Source organism: Nycticebus coucang, chromosome 3 (assembly GCF_027406575.1).
Source record: "Nycticebus coucang isolate mNycCou1 chromosome 3, mNycCou1.pri, whole genome shotgun sequence".
Lineage (NCBI taxonomy): Eukaryota > Metazoa > Chordata > Mammalia > Primates > Lorisidae > Nycticebus > Nycticebus coucang.
Window position 1 is genome coordinate 74694652 of NC_069782.1, and position 15198 is coordinate 74709849.

The 15198-nt window shown below is 41.7% G+C and overlaps 1 pseudogene; it reads right to left on the minus strand.

The window, feature by feature from the left end:
- Positions 1–1797: 1797 nt before the first annotated feature.
- LOC128581030 (nucleolar protein 56-like) lies at positions 1798–13680 on the minus strand (annotated as a pseudogene).
- Positions 13681–15198: the final 1518 nt, after the last annotated feature.

A 15198-nucleotide genomic window follows, 5' to 3' on the forward strand; every position in this document is an offset into this window, starting at 1 on the left:
TATTGATCTGTTGTATAATCCTTTTGTTTTCAATTTCATTTAATTCTGCTCTGATTTTGGTTATTTCTTTTCTTCTACTGTGTTGGGGTTGGAATGTTCTTCCTTTTCCAGTTGCTTGAGATGTCCCATTAAGTTGTTAACTTCCTCTCTTTCCGTTCTCTTGAGGAAGGCTTGCAGTGCTATAAATTTCCCTCTTAGGACTGCCTTTGCAGTATCCCAGAAGTTCTGATAATTCGTGTCTTCATTATCGTTTTGTACCAAAAGTTTGGTAATTTCCTTCTTAATCTCGTCTATGACCCATCTATCATTCAGCATAATGTTATTTAGCTTCCATGTTTTTGTATGAGTATGCAGGTTCCTGTTGTTGCTGAATTCAACTTTTATTCTGTGATGGTTGAGAAGATGCAAGGAATAATTTCTATTCTTTTAAATTTGCTGAGGTTAGACTTGTGATCAATTTTAGAGTATGTTCTGTGGGCTGAATGTGAATTCAGTTTTGTTAGGATGAAATGTTCTTTTGATGTCTGCTAAATCCAAATGTTGAATGGTTAAGTTTAAATCTAAAATTTCTTTGCTTAGCTTCTTATTGGAGGATCTATCCAAGCCACTCTCCTTTTTGCTAAGGAGAGTGGACTCACATGAAACACATTTCTATGTGATGTTGGAAATTCTACATCCTTCAGAGAACCAACAATATATATTCTTTCTTGTGTGCAATATAAGCGCAAGAGGGAGTGCTCCTAATAAAATCAAATATTTTGACCTGGTTGGTTGTACCCTCACATTAACCTGAAATAAATTTACTTTTTGAAAAAAAAAAAGTTCTTTCTTGTACTGAGCACTGTGTGTGTTTCATCTAAGTCTAAAATTTCCACAAAAGGGAGTGAGAGTGGCCACTACTCAAAAGCGTGCACATCAGTGCCTAATCTACAGTAAGGTACACATCATTTCTTTAACAAATTCTTACTATTACAGTGATAATGGTGGCAATGAAAAGTAATTCAGCCATATATTCCTAGACAGGATTCAAACATTAGGCATTCAAGTTTGGGTTAGGATTGCAATAGAGTTCTCACAAGGAGCAGACTACTGCCTCCCCACCCCCACCCTGGGGATACTTGGAAATATCTGGAGACATTTTTGGTTGTCACAATAATGGAAAAGGGAAATTTACTACTGGCATCTAGTGGGGAGAGGCAGGGATGCTACTAATCATTCTATAATGCAAAGGATAGCTCCACAGAACATAGAATTTTCCATACTAAAATGTCAGTGGTGTCGAGGAGAAACCTTGGGTTAGAATTATAATGGGGCTTATTCTTGTTCCTTTTCAATTATTCTGAAAATATACATTTACCTGATGAGAGAGAGAGAAGGAACATCAGTTCAGATGCAAGTTGAGACCCTTTTAAACCTAGGACGGTACAGATTAGAGGCTAGAGCATGGATTCTGGAGCCAGATGGCCTCAGGAGAATGCCAGGTCTTCCATATACCAGTTGTGTGACTTCGGGCAAGTCACCACTCTCTGTGCTTCAGATTCGTCAATTGCAAAATGTAGATGACAACCGTCCTCCCCCCACCAGGGTCAGGATGGTGTGAATAGAACTTGTCTATGTAAAGCATGCACATCAGTGCCTGACTCTAGTAGGCACATACACATCAGCTACTGTGTTTACTAATCTTTGACTTTAGTGAGTCACTGATTTCAGTGTTTTTAACACCTAAATTACATAATGAGAATTTCTATCTCATAGCGTGCTTGGTGTGGATAAGTGAAATAGTACAGTTATTGAGAATTAAAAAGCATCATACAAATGTAATTCCAGGGGGCTCTGCTGCCACTTCTTGGACACAAATACCTATGGACACAAATACCTGGACACAAATGGCCTTCTCTTGTGTTGACAGGAGCATTCTCATGTGTGAAATCAAAGTTAGGTGCTTAAGTAAACTTTTTTCTTAAAACCCAAACTGCCTATTTTCTGGGATCAACTGGAAGTTGGGGGACTCTTGGAAATGGAGGACAGTAGGTCTGTGAGGTGTCCCTCACCCCGGGCCTGTCTCTACACCCATGTTCTGCAATTCAGAGCTTTAACCCTAGAGCCTACGAAAGAGGTCAGAGTAGATGAGGGGTTGGGACCCTGGAGCCCGGGCACAGCAGGAGTGTGGTCCTTATGAGCATACTTCCCTGACCTCAGTTCCACACTGATATCTCTGAAGCTCTGTTAGGGTGAAAAGAAGGGGCTGTGAGGCGGTGCCCATAGCTCAGTGGGTAGGGTGCCGGCCACATACACTGAGGCTGGTGGGTTTAAGCCCTGCCTGGGTCTGCTAAACAACAATGACAACTGCTGTCAGAATATAGCCAGGTTTTGGGCAGCACCTGTGGCTCAAGGAGTAGGGTGCTGTCTCCATATACCAGGGTGGCAGGTTCAAACCTGGTCCCAGCCAAAAACTGCAAAAAAAAAAAAAAAAGCCAGATGTTGTGGCAGGCGCCTGTAGTCCCAGCTACTTGGGAGGCTGAGGCAAGAGAATCAATTAAGCCCAAGAATTTGAGATTGCTGTGAGATATAATGCCATGGCACTCTATCGAGGGCGACATAATGAGAGTCTGTCTCAAAAAAAAAAAAAAAAGGAATTTAGGAAGATTAGGAAGAACTGCAGTAAAGCAGGTAAGAAGTGATGCTGGCCTGACCAGGGTGGTGCTGGTGGAGGTGGTGAGAAGGAGTCAGATGTGGGAAATATTTTGAAGGTAAAATGGTAGAACTTGCTGAATTGAATGGTGATGTGAGGGAGAAAGAGAAATTAACTGGGAGACAGCACAGGAAAGACAAACTTAAAACTTAGCTCATGTGTGTAGGGGCCCAGTGAATAGGGGACCAGTGTTTGCTGCCCCTTCCTCACACGTTCAAAACCACAGGCATGAGGGCACCAGCCTAGTTAAGGTAAGTTTATTCTAATGGACTTAGCACAATTTTTTAAAAATTGTAAGCCACTTGGGTGGTGCCTGTGGCTCAGAGAGTAGGGTCCCGGCCCCATACACTGAGGGTGGCAAGTTCAAGCCCGGCCCTGGCCAAACTGCAACAACAAAAAAAATACAAAAATAAAGAAACTTAATTAAAGGTTTCCCCAGACTTCCTTCCAAAAAGTTGTACTAGTTTGCAGTCCCACCAGCAGTGTAAAAGTGTTCCCTTCTCTCCACATCCACGCCAGCATCTGCAGTTTTGAGATTTTGGGATGTGGGCCATTCTCACTGGGGTTAGATGATATCTCAGGGTTGTTTTGATTTGCATTTCTCCAATAGATAGAGATGATGAACATTTTTTCATGTGTTTGTTAGCCATTCGTCTGTCATCTTTAGAGAAGGTTCTATTCATGTCTCTTGCCCATTGATATATGGGATTGTTGGCTTTTTTCATGTGGATTAATTTGAGTTCTCTATAGATCCTAGTTATCAAGCTTTTGTCTGATTGAAAATATGCAAATATCCTTTCCCATTGTGTAGGTTGTCTCTTTGCTTTGGTTATTGTCTCCTTAGCTGTACAGAAGCTTTTCAGTTTAACGAAGTCCCATTTGTTTATTTTTGTTGTTGTTGCAATCGCCATGGCAGTCTTCTTCATGAAGTCTTTCCCCAGGCCAATATCTTCCAGTGTTTTTCCTCAAAGCACTCAAGCTAGACCTCCCATTTGATCCTGCAATCCCATTACTGGGCATCTACCCAGAAGGAAAAAAATCCTTTTATCATAAGGACACTTGTACTAGACTGTTTATTGCAGCTCAATTTACAATCGCCAAAATGTGGAACCAGCCTAAATGCCCACCAACCCAGGAATGGATTAACAAGCTGTGGTATATGTACACCATGGAATACTATTCAGCCATTAAAAAAAATGGAGACTTGACATCCTTCGTATTAACCTGGATGGAAGTGGAAGACATTATTCTTAGTAAAGCATCACAAGAATGGAGAAGCATGAATCCTATGTACTCAATTTTGATATGAGGACAATTAATGACAATTAAGGTTATGGGGGAGGGAAGCAGAAAGAGGGATGGAGGGAGGGGGGTGGGGCCTTGGTGCGTGTCACACTTTATAGGGGCAAGACATTATTGCAAGAGGGACTTTACGTAACAATTGCAATCAGAGTAACCTGGCTTATTGTACCCTCAATGAATCCCCAACAATAAAAAAAATAAAAAAATAAAAATAAAGAAACTTAATTAAAAAAAAAAAACTAAAAAAAAAAACTGGAAGCCACTCACACTTTTGATTATGCAACCACCTGCTTCTTGAGAAACAGTGTGCCTCACCTCAGAACTGTGGGTATGTGGAATATGTGGCTTGCTCCCTGATATACAGGGGGCATTTGACCATTAAGTGTTGATATGTATATACCTGTTTGATATTGTGTTTGATAATTCCTGGTGTGATGGGCACCCAATTTTATAATGTATTTTTGTTTTGTTTTGTTTTGTTTTTTTGAGACAAAATCTCCCTCTATTGCCCTGGGTGGAGTGCCATGGCATCATAGCTCACAGCAACCTCAAACTCTTGGGTTTAAGTGATCCTCTTGCCTCAACCTCCCAAGTAGCTGTGACTATAGACACCTGACCCAACACCCAGCTAGCTTTTCTTTTTAGTACAAATGGGGTCTCGTTTTGGCTCAGGCTGGTTGAGAACTCCCGAGTTTAAGCAATCCCACCTGTCTCGGTCTCTCAGAGTGCTAGGATTACAGGTGTGAGCCGCTGCATCCAGCCTATAATGTATTTGTAATAGCCATTGATTCATTATAAACACTTACGCTGCTTGCTGTATTACTGAAATATTAAAAGAATGAATTTTCCTGAGTTTTTATTAGAATTTTAATCTGAATATCTTTTATAACTGATGAACTCTTGTTTTAATATTAACTGTCCTGTGAACAAATAACTTTAAGAAATACTAAATTAACTGATGAGTTTCCTGAACACTAAATCACCTTAATTTTTATAGGCGACAAGAATGAAAACTGCCTAGGAAAATGAGCTAGTAACACTTGACACTGAGTGATTAGTCCATGAAGTGACCTTGAATTTTTCTGTGTAGTTCTGCTATTCAAAAATTTCTATACTAAACACGAAAAAGGAAAAAAAACACCCCCCCCCCAATTTCTATACTAAAAAGACGAAAATAAAAAAAGCAATTTGAGAGGTGGAAGTGGAGGATTGTTTGAAGACAGGAGTTTGAGATCAGCCTGGGCAACATAGTGAGAGCCAGTCTCTATGAAAAAAAAATTCACCAAGTGTGGTGGCACATGCCTGTAGTCCTAGCCACTTGGAAGGCTGAGGCTGGAGAACTGCTTAAGCCCAGGAGCTTGAGGTTGTAGTGCACTATATGATGACAACATTGTATCCTCACCCAGGTGACACACTGAGACCCTGTCTCTGAAAAGAGAAAATAAAAGAAGAAAATGAAGAAAGGCAAATGGGCCTTTCTCATAAAAATTTCTGGCATTTCTGGAAAAGATAGACATAATTATCTACGAATTAGAACTTCAAGGAAAAGCTTAGAGTCCTACAATGAAAGTTTTATCTCTTGAGGAAAGGAGGAGTATCTTACCAGATTCTTAAAAATGAGATGCATGTGGTGGATGTTTAAGAGGAAGTATTGAAGGAGTTCATCAAGATTTTGACTCCTGGCCAGGTATGGTGGCCGAGTTGGGTGGATTGCTTGAGCTCAGGAGTTCAAGACCAGCCTGAGCAAGAGCAAGACCCCATCTCTAAAAACTAGTTGGGTGGCCGGGCGTGGTGGCTCACGCCTGTAGTCCCAGCGCTGTGGGAGGCTGAGGTGGGTGGATTGCCTGAGCTCAGAGGTTCGAGACCAGTATGAGCAGCAGTGAGCCAGAGTAAGACCCCATCTCTACTAACATCAAGAACAGCCAGACATTGTGGTGGGCGTCTGTAATCCCAGCTACTGGAGAGGCAACGGGAAAGAGCATCACCAGAGGAAGAAGAAAATGAACAAAAAAAAAGAGTACTTCAAACGAAGAAGAATGAACAAGCAAGCTGAAATTAAAAATAAAAAACACAAAAAACAAAAAACTAGTTGGGTATTGGGGAGGGCACCTGAATCCTAGCTACTTGGGAGGCTGAGGCAGAAGAATCACTTGAGCCCAAGAGTTTGAGGTTGCGGTGAGCTATGATGCCATGACACTCTACCCAGGGTGACAAAGTGAGACTCTGTCTCAAAAAAAAAAAACAAAAAAACCAACAAGATTTGACTCCTGTGATGTCCAGAGACTCACACCAGCTCCGAACTTTGGGAAGAAAATTCATGCAGACAAGTCACAGTGTTCTCAGGAAAACAGAGATCAGTTGGTGACCCAGGAAAACTCCAAGTGAAAACTGAGTGGGGAGAATGTTTCCCTGAGCTCAGAGAACCCCAAGGTTAACATCTGTCTGACAGCAAAGTATGTAAATCTAGTTTTCAACAATAATCTGCCAACACTGCCAATAGAGAGATCCTGCGGAGAATCAGACCAGTGTTATAACACTCCCAAGTGATGTGTGCTGGTGTGTGTGCATCTGTATATATGTTTTAATTATTGAAGTACAATTTATACACAATAAAATCCCCCAGTCATGCAAACAGCTCAGTAAATATAGCCAGGTAATTGCCACTACAACTGAGAGAAGGTATTTCTACCCCTCATGGCACTCCCGCCAGTCACCTGCCACCCACTGCCAACAACCACTATGTGTTTAAAATTGTATCCATTCCTCAATGTGTGCTAAACCTGGTCTAAGGCAAGATTTTCAGAATACAAGCTTATAAGATTTTGAGTGGGTAATGAAGTCAATTTAGTGAACCTCAAACATCATTCTTGTGTGTGTGCTTCTTTTCTTGAGACGAAGTCTCACTCTGTTGGCCCAGGCTACCTAAGCTAGAGTGGCAAGGCCACAGCAACCTCAAACTCCTGGGTTCAGGTGATCCTCCAGCTTCAGCCTCCTGAGTAGCTGGAACTACAGACACCTATCACAACACCTGGTTAATTTTTTTTTTCTATTTTTAGTAGAGAGAGGGTCTTGCTCTTGCTCAGGCTGTTCTCAAAGTCCTGATCTCAAGGGATCTTCTTGCCTCAGCTTCTCAGACTGCTAGGACTATAGGCGCCAGCCACCATGCTCAGCCCATCATTCTTGTTTTAATGAAACAGAATAGAACAAAAATATTAATTTGTATAAAAATATTGTATCCATTTGTCCCTGAATTGTCTTCACATCTTTGGTGAAAAACCATTTGAAAATATATGGGTGAGCCTAATTCTGTTTCATTTATCCATAAGTCTATCCTAACTCCAATTCTATACTATCTTGATTACTATAGCTTTAGTCTTGAAAAAAGTTGACTTCTAAAAAAATTCTGACTTTCTTAGTCCTTGAGATTTATAATTCTTAAATATTGTATATCTGTTTAGGATTTCTCTGCTTTCTCTTAGCATTTTTTTGTAGCTTTAAGAGTATAGGTCATGCCCCTATTCTGATAATTTTAATCCCTACATATATTTCATGATTTTGATGGTACTGTGTTCTTTTATTAATGTCAACTTTTTATGTTTGACACTAATATATTGAGCTTGTCTCCTGTGACTTTACTAAGCTTACTTACTGATTTTAAAAACATTCTCATAGACTTTTTCTATGCATGTATAATCATGTCACAACAAACAGAACTTTATGTCTTCTCTTAAAGTCTGTGTCCCTTTTCCTTTTATTGCCCTATTGTACTGTCTAGGACATCTGGTACAATACTAATGACAAGTGGTGAAGAAAGTGCTCTGTAATTCACCATTAAGTATAATGACAGATGTATGTTCTCCTGTAGATGCCCATTATTAGATAGCTGAGGAAACTCCCTTTAATTAATTAATTAATTTTTTTTTTTTGAGACAGTCTCATTATGTTGCTGTGGCCTCACAACTCACAACAAACCTCAAACTCTTGGGCTTAAGTGATTCTCTTGCCTTAGCCTCCCGACTAACTAGGACTATAGGTGCCCGCCACAATGCCCGGCTATTTTTTGGTTGCAGTTGTCATTGCTGTTTAGCAGGCCAGGGTCAGGCTCGAACCCACCAGCCTTGCTGTATGTGGATGGCACCCTACTCACTGAGCTATGGGAGCTGAGCCAACTCCCTTTAATTCTTTTTTTTTTTTTTTTTGGCCGGGGTTGGGTTTGAACCCGCCACCTCTGGCATATGGGTCACTTTAATTCTTAACTGAGAGCTTTTATCATGAATGGGTATTGAATTTTTCAAATGTTCATCTACACCTAAAAAAGATTTTATGTTTTTTAAGGTACATTAATATAATCATACACAAAGCTTTTTCAATGTTAACACAACCTTGCATTTTTAGTATAAAACCTACTTGACCATATGTATTACTATCCTTTCATAGATAGCTGTTTTCAATTTGCTGTTTTTAAAGTAATTTTTACATCTATGTTCATGACATATATTGATGTATGATTTTTTTTTCTTGGGATGTCCTTTCTGTGTTTGGTAAGTGGGTAATGTCAGTGTCTCAAGATTTTTTCCTTATGGGAAGGTTATTAGCCACGATTTTTTTTTGTGTGTGTGTGCATTTGTTTTTACTGAGGTATGGGACACAGGGTGGGAAATGTCACTGTGGGGTAGGGGATACCCCTTCCTCACAGGGAATGTCCATTCTAATCTTCCTGGGGAGCTGTGGAACTTTTTCTTCTTCTTGGAGCTGCTCTTGGTGCCTGCAGCCTCTTCCGGCCTGTTGCTGACCATCTTCTCCGTAGAGGAGACTTTCCTCTTTTTCTTAGACACGCTCTTGTTGCCTGCCTCTTCAGAATCACTAACTACTGTTTCCTCCTTGGGTGAAGCTTTCTTCTTCTTGGGAGGGCTTAAAATGCCAGAGGCTCCTCAAGATCACTACTAACCAACTCCTCCTTAAAAAAGATTTCTTTTTCTTGGGTTTAGAGACAGGGATAGATAGCTGGTCTTCCATTCCATTCTCCTGAGGAAACTCCTGGGGCTTTTGCTTTTTCTTCTTTTTGGGTTTTTCCACTGTATCCTCACACTCCTCCTGAGTGCTACTACTGTTTTCTGAAAAAGCGAAGGCAAGTGCAGCCAGTCGTTTCTTTTCCTTCTTCAAGCGTTTCTTCTCCTGTTTCTCCAGTTTCCTAGTGATCTCAGCAGCCGCTTCCTCTGCCTGAAGCATCGCTTCCTTCAAGACATCCAGATTCTTTCGTGGAATCTCCAGTCTCTAGAAGGACAGCCGCTCCTCAAAGCTTCTCCCCAAATACGCTCGTGGGCACCTCAGAAAAGCAATCGATTCGTGAGGCAATACTGCATTTGTTTGTCAGGTATTGGGAGATTCGGCCTTTGTTCTTGGCAGCTGCTCGGCCAATGAAGGTGGAGTGGAAAACGAGTCCATATTTTGGTGTGTTACCCCTTGTCTTCAGGGCTCTGGAAACTTGGTCCCTTTGCTGGGCCCTGGGAATCACTGTTAGCCACAAATTTAACAGGCCATTCAAGTTATCTTTTTTTTCCAGAACTTTTCTTTTCTTTTCTTTCTCCCTTCCTTCTTTTCTTCCCTTCCTCCCTCCCTTCCTCCCTTCTTCTTCTTTTTTTTTTTTGTAGAGACAGAGTTTCACTTTATCACCATTGGTAGAGTGCTGTGGCGTCACACAGCTCACAGTAAGCTCCAACTCCTGGGCTTAGGCGATTCTCCTGCCTCAGCCTCCCGAGTAGCTGGGGCTACAGGCGCCCGCCACAACGCCCCGCTATGTTTTTGTTGCAGTTTGGCAGGGGCCGGGTTTGAACCCGCCACCCTCAGTATATGGGGCCAGCGCCCTGCTCACTGAGCCACAGGCGCCGTCCCCTTTTTTTTTCTTTTTTTTGAGATAGCCTCGAGCTGTTGCCCTGGGTAGAGTGCTGTGCCCAGCCTGTATTTGAACCTGCCAGCTCAGGTGTATGTGGCTGGCGCCTTAGCCGCTTGAACCACAGGCACTGAGCCCAAATTCTGATATATTAATTCAGTTCAAAATATCTTCAAAATTTTCTTGCTACTTTTTCTTTAACCTATTGCTCATTTAAGAGTGTGTCACTGAGTTTCCAAATATTTGGGGATTCTTCAGATGTCTTTGCTATTGACTTCTAACAATTTTATCCTGGGGAGATAAAATTTCATGGTTTTCATTCTTGTAAATTTTTTTTTTCTTTTTTTTTTTTTCTTTTTGTAGAGACAGAGTCTCACTTTATGGCCCTCAGTAGAGTGCCGTGGCCTCACACAGCTCACAGCAACCTCCAACTCCTGGGCTTAAGCGATTCTCTTGCCTCAGCCTCCCGAGTAGCTGGGACTACAGGCGCCTGCCACAACGCCCGGCTATTTTTTGGTTGCAGTTTGGCCGGGGCCAGGTTTGAACCCGCCACCCTCGGTATATGGGGCCGGCGCCCTACCGACTGAGCCACAGGCGCCGCCCCATTCTTGTAAATTTTTAAAGACTTGTTTTATAGTCCATAATAGGTGCACATGAAAGGAATGTATATTATGCTCTTAAAGTGTTCTACAAATGCAAATTAGTGAAGTTAATTGACAGTGCAGTTCAAGTCTTATATATCCTTACTGACTTAACTACTTGTGCTATTGAAATATCTAATTATAATTGAAAATTTACTGAAATCACTTTATTTGTTTTTATTTCATGTGTTTTGAAGCTGTTATATGTGTATTGGAGCTAGAAAGATAGCTGCTTTACTGTTGGATTCCCCTATGCAAGACTATAGAGATCCTTCCCGGGGGTCAGTTCAACATCTGCAGAGAAGAAACTTTCCACCTCCAGTTAGAAAGCAAATCTCTGGCTGAGTATGCACAGGGGTTGAGGAGAAGTATGTGTATTTATAAGACAAGAGAGAATTTTCCGTATACCACTGACAATTACTTTCACTGCTTTCTCTTTGTGTCTCACTCATATCCTCTAGGGTTTCTGAGCCTGGAAGCAAACTGGTTCCTTCTTTTCCTTATCCCCACATGCCAGCAGCACAACTGTGCCTGTTTCTGCTCTAATAACTATTCTTCCATTTTCTTTCCATTTATTTATTTATTTATTTATTTTATTATTTATTTTTGAGACAGAGTCTTGCTTTGTCACCCTCGGTAGAGTGTGGTGGCATCACAGCTCACAGCAACCTCAAACTCTTGGGCTTAAGCGATTCTCTTGCCTCAGCCTCCCAAGTAGCAGGGACTACAGATGCCTGACACAACACCTGGCTAATTTTTTGTTGCAGTTGTCGTTGTTTAGGTGGCCTGGGCTAGGTTCAAAGCCACCAGCCTGGGTGTCTTTGACTGGCTCCCTACCCATTGAGCCACAGGCGCGACCTTCTTTCCATCTTTTAAATGTGTTGAGATCTCACTTGCTGATGGTCTTTCTCCAGTTCTCTTTATTGCTATGGTTTTATAAATTAAAAAAATTTTCTCCTACCATTTTAATATCCAGAGATATCAGACCTATTTAAAAAAACACATTCTCTAGTACTTTCTCTATTCGCCATTTTCAGTTTTGCAAGTCCCAGTGTGGTTTCTATAGCCTTTGCTCATCAGTTGCCACATGCTCCCTACATTTAGCCTTTCCCAGATCTGCTTCTGGAACCCTTTGTCAGTATCATCTACTCTTAGGTACACCCTTCAATGCCAGCTGTTCTCTGGCAAATACTATGGGCACATTGCTTAGGACCTTCCCTTGCTTCCACTGTGGAAATACCTCTAATAAACTAGTTGTAGTTAAGAAAAAGAACTGTTTATGTTTCTAACAGTTGCCTAAAAGATAAGGGGTTGTTTAACTGTCAAAATAGTATATAGGAGTGTACTACATGAATACTGAGTAATTTTTCTCTACCTTCTTGTGGTGTGGCCACTAACTGCTATATATTTTTGCAATATACACAAGAGATTTTCACATTCATTATATTTCCAACTACCTCCTCAGTCTAAAATGGATGTCCTATACAATCATAGTTTAGAAAGGGCTAATCAGGACTGGAAGGTAATACAAAAAAACAGAAGGCATATAATTTGAAGAAAAATCAGAGTTTCAATCGCTCAGAGAATGTCAACAAAGGGAAATATGCCCTGGTTTGACAAATGTAGAATTCTTGCAGTTAAAAATGCTGGGTAGAGGGCGGCACCTGTGGCTCAGTGAGTAGGGCGCCGGCCCCATATGCCGAGGGTGGTGGGTTCAAACCCAGCCCCGGCCAAACTGCAACAAAAAAATAGCCGGGCGTTGTGGCGGGCGCCTGTAGTCCCAGCTGCTCGGGAGGCTGAGGCAAGAGAATCGCGTAAGCCCAAGAGTTAGAGGTTGCTGTGAGCCGTGTGACGCCACGGCACTCTACCCAAGGGCGGTACAGTGAGACTCTGTCTCTACAAAAAAAAAAAAAAAAAAAATGCTGGGTAGAATATGTAGTTCTAATAACACTGACTTATAAAATACAGATGTTTTCACTCTACCAATCTAAGAAAGCAGAATGATTCATTCATTGTATAGCATTAAGAGAGGATATCTAGGAAGGGTAAGTTTTAGGAGAACGGAGGTCTTCTTAAGGAGACCCCAAGAATACACCTGCAGGGTCCTCTCCATGGTGACTAGCTCTTAGGATTTGTAGACTTAACTTCCTGGGACCTGGAAATTTCCACTTCTGTGAAATTTTGTAGTTTTGTGGGGGCTGGAACAGCTTCTCCTGCTTGATTCAAACTGACCAATGAGAAAGGTACCTGTGGGTTGGAACTTTTTGACTGGATATAAAAAGGGAAAGACCAAGCCAATTGGAGAACATGACCATTTTGAATTATTCTATGCTGTAAGCTCTGCTGGCTGAAATAAAGTCCTTCCTCTTATAAACATGGTATTTGAGTGCTCTTTCTCTCCATTGGGCCTCGTCTTCCTGCAAAATTTTTGGTTCCCTGAACAGGAAGCAAGACCAGCCGAGGAGAGAACAGGCTCAGATGCACCTGGTAATTGCTGCCAACCCTCTGAACACCCACACAGGAGGCCCTGATCAGCCTGGGTGATGTGAACCACTGAGTGGGCCAGGAGGCAGCTTGGCCTCCTTGTTGGATGCCTCAACTGGCTGGAGAAAGAACCCCTTTGGGGGGTCTTCAAGGAGTTGGACACTGGAACTGACACACAGGAACTGGCATCTGCACTGGGAGAATCTAAGGCAAGGTAGGATCAATCCAGAGGTTCCCATTATTTGAGTGGAAGTGGGGGTCTGATCAACCCCTGGGCATTAGATTGCTGGCAGGACTGGTGAGAGGTGTATGAGAGAGTGAGTATGGTGTGACTGAGATTGGACACCAAGGGGGGGGGGTTCCAATTTCCCCTCACAGGGCCTCAGAGAATGTTGCTTTGCCTCTTGTGGCTAAGTGGCTGTTCGAGTGGGAAATCAGGATGCCCAGGTTAGGAAAAGGTTAGAATTGTATGCATGTGAGTATTTGGAGACTAACTAAGATAGGTAACAATAGGTGGGGTTTTGCGTCCCCTCCCTTCAAGGGCAAAATGATTGTGTGAGTGGCCTCTTCTTCCCTGCTCCAACTTTGCCCCCTGGCTTTTCAGACAGAAACTGAACATTCTGGATTTTCTGCTTTCTGTCTCGGATACATGTCCAATCCTTGGTAGCCATCTTTGCCATGTGAGACTTAGAGGGACAATGAAAAGACATCAGAAAGGATGACTATGTTGTGGTTTTCTTACCAGAATTTATTTCTTTAGTGAGTCCTTGGTCTCGGAGATACAAGAATTGAGCCCACGGGCCATAGGTTACTGATAAAATGGGATTTTATTGGACAGAGGGGCATTCAGAGGGAGTGGAGAGCACCAGAGGAGGCTCAAGTTGGAGGTGTCCTGCACGGGTTCTTTGTCTAGGGGTAAACATTGGCCCTACAGTGCCTGTGGCTCAGTGAGTAGGGTGCCGGCCTCATATACTGAGGGTGGCAGGTTTGAACCCAGCCCTGGCCAAACTGCAACAAAAAAATAGCTGGGAGTTGTGGCGGGCCCCTATGGTCCCAGCTACTTGAGAGGCTGAAGCAAGAGAATGGCCTAAACCCAAGAGCTGGAGGTTGCTGTGAGCTGTGATGGTACAGCACTCTATAGAGGGCGGCAAAGCAAGACTCTGTCTCTAAAAAAAAAATTGGCTCTAAAACAAATTTTGGCCAGGACTTGGTAGATGGAAAAGCACCTTTATAAATTGAAGGTTTTAAGAAATGAATGAATGCAGTCCCTTCCCTGGGGCAAGGTTATTAGGTCTTTGAAGTTTTTGTCCTAGGGAGGAGATTAGGGTGTGTGCTCCCTATTCAGGGTGGAGCCACCAAAAACATTTCAGGCTGCTTTGTTCATGGTTTTGCTGAGGTTCAGATGGTGTGGCTTGCAGGATGCAGCCTATTTGTACCTAGAAATGGGAGTTTGATTTAGTCTCAAACCTAGTCTGAGCTCACCTTAGTCTGAAAAATGGGGGTTCCTTGTGTAGCCCTGAGTGGGAAAATCTTATATCAATGTTAAATTCTGTAAAAATGTCTCTCTTTGTAAAATGTAATAATTTGGTTGTTTAAATTGTTTGAGAAACCTAGTCTTTGTCAAAGAATAAGATTCTTGCCTTTTAAACCTTGTAGTTATCAGTTCAGCCAAATGAATAATTAACTTCATAGTAAACTGTGATCCTGTTTTATGAAAAGTTGTTTTTTTGAGAATAAGAACAATTAAACAGAAAGGAAAATGGCATTGTGTAAGGAAAGGATCTTGTGTGGTAAATTTTTGTCCTGAAACAGAATGGTTATTTAAGAAAGTGATAGGTAGGGCAATCCAGAAGATTTAGTAAATCTAGAAGATTTAGTAATTTGTAAATTGTCTGTACAGGATTGAATAAGATTCCTAAAAGGAAATTTGTGAAGGAATTTGCATGTGATCCAGTTGACTATCCAGTATTGCTTTTAGACTCATTTGGCTTGTAGTCTTTTTTTTTTTTTTAATTTTATTATTATTATTTCTTAAAAAATTTTTTTGGCTTATAGTCTTATTTGAACAAATGTTTTAAGCCTTTGATATTCGATAAACCTTCCAAAATCAAAACTCTAAATTTGGTCTTCTTGAAATATCAAGACCACTGAAAGTCTGAAAAAGACATATTAGGCTTACTTGGTATGCT